Source organism: Micromys minutus (assembly GCF_963924665.1).
Source record: "Micromys minutus genome assembly, chromosome: 22".
NCBI classification, from domain to species: Eukaryota; Metazoa; Chordata; class Mammalia; order Rodentia; family Muridae; genus Micromys; species Micromys minutus.
Window position 1 is genome coordinate 43,235,869 of NC_137957.1, and position 6,000 is coordinate 43,241,868.

The window sequence follows — 6,000 nt, forward strand, 5'->3', positions numbered from 1 at the left end:
CTTCCAAGTAAACGGCCCCAAGAAGCAAGCTGGAGTGGCCATTCTAATATCGAATAAAGTAGATTTTCAACCAAAAGTTATCAAAAAAGATAAGGAAGGACACTTTTACTCAATACAAAGAAAATTTGTCAGGAGGAACTCTCAATCATTAACATATATGCTCCAAAAACAAGATCACCCATATTCATACAAGAAACCCTACTAAAGCTCAAAAAATACATTGCACCCCACACAATAATAATGGAAGACCTCAACACCTCACTCTCATAAATGGACAGATTATGAAAACTGAAACTGAATAAGGATGCAGTGAAAGTAGCAGAGGTTATGAACCAATTGGAATTAACAGACATCTACAGAACATTTTATCCTAAAACAAAAGAATACACCTTCTTCTCAGCTCCAAAATTGACCATATAATCGGTCACAGAAAAAGCCTCAATAGATATAAGAAGATTAAAATACTCCCATGCATCCTATCAGATCACCATGGCCTAAGGCTGGTCTTTAATAACAACAAAGACAACAAAAAGCCCATATACACATGGAAACTAAACAATGCTCTATTAAATGATACAGTGGTCAAAGAAGAAATAAAGTAAAAAATAAAGGATTTTCTAGAAGTTAATAAAAATGAAAACACAACATACCCAAACCTATGGGATGCAATGAAAGTAGCACTGAGAGGAAAACTCATAGCTCTGAGTGCTTCCAAAAGGAAACTGGAGAGAGCATACACTAGCAACTTGACAGCACAGTTAAAAGCTCTAGAACAAAAGGAAGCAGATACACCCAAGAGGAGTAAACAGCAAGAAATAATCAAACTCAGAGCAGAAATTGACCAAATAGAAACAAAAAGGACCATTCAAAGAATCAACAAAAACAAGAGTTGGTTATTTGAGAAAATTAACAAGATTGATAAACCCTTAGCCCGACAAACTAGAGGGTAAAGAAAGAGTATCCAAATTTACAAAATTGGAAAGGAAAGTGGAGACATAACAACTGAAACAGGAAATTCAAGAAATCATCAGATCCTAATACAAAAGCCTGTACTCAACATAGCTGGAAAATCTGAAGGAAATGGATGAATTCCTAGACAGATACCAGATACTAAAGTTAAACTAGGACCAGGTAAACCATATAAATAATCCCATAACATGTAAAGAAATAGAAGCAGTCATCAAAGCCTCCCAACCAAAAGAAGCCCAGGTCCAGATGGGTTCAGTGCAGAATTCTATCAGTTATTGATGACCTAATACCAATACTCTCCAAACTATTACACAAAATAAAATCAGATGGAACACTACTTAACTCATTTTTCGAGGTCACAATAACCATTTTTCTTAAACCAGACAAAGACCCTACAAGGAGAGAGAACTTCAGACCAATCTCACTTATGAACATTGATGCAAAAATACTCAACAAAATCCTTGCAAACCAAATCCAAAAAAACATCAAAACGATCATTCCCCATGATGAAGTAGCCTTCATCCCTAGGATATAGGGATGGTTTAATATACAAAAATCCATCAACATAATCCATCATATCAAGAGTCTGAAAGAAAAAAAGGACATGGTCATCTCACTAGATTCTGAGAAAGCATTTGACAAAATTCAACACCCCTTCATGTTAAAAGTCTTGGAAAGAACAGAAATCCAAAGCCCATACCTAAACATAATAAAAGCAATATACAGCAAACCAATAGCCAACATCAAACTTAACGGTGAGAAACTTTAAGCAATACCACTAAAATCAGGGACTCGACAAGGCTGCCCACTCTCCCTCTACCTATTCAACATAGTACTGGAAGTCCTGGCTGGAGCAATTAGACAGCCAAAGGAAATCAAAGGGATACAAATTGAAAAGGAAGAAGTAAAAACATCACTGTTTGCAGATGACATGTTAGTGTATATAAGTGACCCCAAAAATTCCACCAGAGAACTTCTACAGCTGATAAATAAGTTCAGCAAAGTGGCTGGATATAAAATTAACTCAAACAAATCAGTAGCCTTCCTCTACTCAAAGGACAAACATGCTGAGAAGGAAATTAGGGAAAAGATACCCTTCACAATAGTCACAAACAATATGAAATATCTTGGTGTGACTCTAAGCAAGTGAAGGACCTGTATGACAAGAACTTCAAATCTCTAAAGAAGAAAATCCAGGAAGATCTCAGAAAATGGAAAGATCTCCCATGCTCATGGATTGGAAGGATCAACATTGTAAAAATGGCCATCTTACAAAAAGCAATCTACAGATTCAATGCAATCTCCATCAAAATTCCAACCCAATTCTTCATAGAGTGGTAAAGAGCAATATGCAATTTCATTTTGGAATAGCAAAAGACCTAGAATAGCGAAATCCATCATCAACAACAAGAAAACATCTGTGGGAATCACCATCCCTGACCTCAAATTATATTACTAGGCAATTTTGTTAAAAACTGCATGGTACTGGTAGAGAGATAGGCACGTGGATCAATGGAATAGAATAGAAGATCCAGAAATGAGCCCTCACATATATTGTCACTTGATTTTTGACAAAGGATCTGTAAACATGCTATGGAAAAAGGACAGCCTATTCAACAAATGGTGTTGGTATAACTGGCACTCAGCATCCAGAAGAATGAAAATAGACCCTTTCTTATCTCCTTGTACAAAGCTCAAGTGTAAGTGGATCAAAGATCATCATGTTAAACCAGGTACACTGAAACTTATAGAAGAGAAAGTAGGGAAAACCTTAGAACACATAGGCAAAGAAGAAAATTTCCTGAACATAATACCAATGGCTTGTGCTCTAAGGTCAAATATCGGCAAATGGGACTTAATGAGATTGCAAAGTTTCTATAAGGCTAAGGACACTGTCAAGAAAACAAACGGCAGCCAACAGGTTGTGAAAATATCTTTACTAACCCCACATCTGACAGAGGTCTAATATCCAAGATATACAAAGAACTCAAGAAGTTAGACACCAGAGATTTAAACAACCCTATTAAAAAATGGGGTACAGAGCTAAACAAAAAGTTCTCAGTTGAGGAATATCAAATGGACGAGAAGCATCTAAGGAAGTGTTCAACATCCTTAGCCATCAGGGAAATGCAAATCAAAACAACCCTGACATTCCACCTCACACCAATCAGAATGGCTAAGATAAAAAATTCAGATGACAGCAGATGCTGGCAAGGATTTGGAGAAAGAGGAACACTTCTCCACTGTAGGTGGGGGAGTAATCTGGTGTAACCACTCTGGAAATCAGTCTGGCGATTCCTCAGAAAATTGGACATAGTGCTACCTGAAGACCCAGTTATTCCACTTCTGGGCATATACCCCAGAGACACTCCAACATACAACAAAGACACATGCACCACAATGTTTATAGCAGCCCTATTTAAAATAGCCAGAAGCTGGAAAGAACCCAGATGTCCTTTAGTAGATAAATAGATACAAAAAGTGTGGTATATTTACACAATGGAATACTACTCAGCTATGAGAATCAATGACTTTATGAAATTCTTAAGAAAATGGATGCATCTAGAGAATATCATCCTGAGTGAGGTAACCTAGTTACAAAAGAACAGACATAATATGCAGTCACTGATAATGGAATACTAACCCCAGAAAGCTCTGAACATCCCAGAAACAACTTACAGACTATGTGAAGTTCAAGAAAAACAAAGGCCCAAAAGAAAGAAAGAAAGAAAGAAAGAAAGGAAGGAAGAAAGAAAGAAAGAAAAATCATTGTGTTTAATCTTTACACACCAAGAAAACTTTGACTATTTCCAGGTTACATCTTGTTTTACATGTACTTCATGCTCATTGTAACTACTAAGATTTTAATGCATACTATCAAACCTTTAAAAAAATCAAGTACTGACAAAAAATGTATTCATATACTGTTATGCAAAAATGTTTTTAAAATCTGTACGTTTGTCTTTTTTTTATAAAAAAAAATAAAGTTGTTCAATTAAAAAAAAAGAACAGAACTACAGCCCATTGAATATTTTAGATAGTTTATAGATTGGGAGCACTTTTAAAATAATTACTGGTCTTTCAACATGTTATTGTACATTGAGACATGGTATATACCTAAAACTTAGAGAGAAGGTTCTAGATGTAGCTCAGTTGGTAGAGTACTTGCTGGCATGCATAAAGCCCCAAATTTCATCCTCAGATCCACATAAACAGGGCATGGTATACATGGCTGTAATCCCAACACTCAGGAAATGGAGGAATTAAAGTCATGAACCATCGTGCCCTGTTTATTTGGATCTGGGAATGATCACACGTTTAATGCCAGACTAAGAACTCTTTTCTATAGATAGATAGATAGATAGATAGATAGATAGATAGATAGATAGATAGATAGATAGATAGAAGAAAAAAGATAAAGGACTACTGGACTATTGGCACTAATTCCATGATACCTAACATGTCCTTCATGATCACCAGTCACACTGGGGACTTACTGAGTGTAGGTGGGACTCATTCTGTGTTCACTTTCCTGCTTCTGGAAATCATATACAGCAGCTGGTTGACTCTCCATATTGGTTCTCTGACTACTGAAGTGAGGGCTGCCTTAATAGATCAGGTGAAATAGAAATAGTTTATAGAACTGCTTCTATGTAGAACAGTTAGACAGAGGTTACACAGCATACTAGCAAGATCGAAATTAATGCTACCAAGAGCTTAAGAGATAGCAGCATCTTGGTGGTTCCCATTTCCTGATCATTCTTAACTGTGTAGAAAGTGTGGTTCTTGTTCCTGGGAGCAGGAAGTGGACTTAACTAGATAATGAGTTCTACTCAACTACATGCAGCAGAACCTGATCAGCAGCTAATCTGTCAGTCCTGTCCTACATGCCTGTCAATAAGACAACTAGAATTCATTTGTCCTCAGCTGACATGGTCCAAAATGCACTTTTACTTTTGTAACTCAGAATTTGAATCTTTTGCAACCTGTAAAATCCCGAAGGATAAGGCCTGATGCTCTGCTGTTGATCATGGGTTAGATATAGGCACTACCACTGAGATACATGCTTGGTCTTTTCGTTTTCCTTTTGTTATTGTTTTTGCTTCCTATGTAGTTCTTGTCTGGCTTTGCACTGTCTGTGTATCCAGGTTGCCTTTGAGCTAATAATCCTCCTGCCATAGCTTCTGCCACACTGACATAATAGGTGTAACCTAAAATGTCACTGTTATTTATTAGTTAGACTGTGGGCCTTGAATTATACCATGGTTATTTTTCCATTTTTGGATAACATGGTTGGAAGAGATATATTGAGCAGCTGAAAGAACCTCCATTGTTTTCCTATTAAAGAATTCTGGCCTTCTGGTTCTTTGAAATTGTGAGACATGAACTAAGAATCTATGGAGTCAATGGAAGGTTTAGTATGACTGTAAATGGTTGACCCTGATTTCTGAGTGGAACCTACCCAAAGTGAGAGAAAGGCTCACTTTTTTTGTATCATTGGCACAAAACAAAATTGTAGCTCAGTGGAGCAGAATAGAGTAGCCAGAAATCAGTTCAAGTCTCTCCAGCCACCTGATTTTTGATACATGTTGAAAACTGAATATTCACGTACAAGAATGAAGCTAGGTCCACATTCCTCACTCTGGTTTAAAATCAACTCCAAATGGCTCAAAGACCATAATGCAAGACACAAAACTCTGGAACTAAGGGGAGCAAAATGAAGAAGACACTTAACAGTATGAGCATTGGCAAAGGCCTTCTGACTAGGACCCTGTCTACTGGGGAGACAGATAGTAAAGTCAGTCACTATCACTGTTTTGGGTTCAGGCTGTGGTTTTTAGATCTAATAATATTTCTTTTAGGAAATTGGATGCACGTATATTTGGTGTACTCATGTTTAAAATTGTAATATTTCTTTGGTGGGCTGTTTCTATAAAGAGCATGACAAGATTTCCCTCATGTCTTCTGTCTAGTTTGTGTGTGGTCTGTTTTGTTGGTACATCTTGTTAGGTAGATCCACTTGTTACTCTT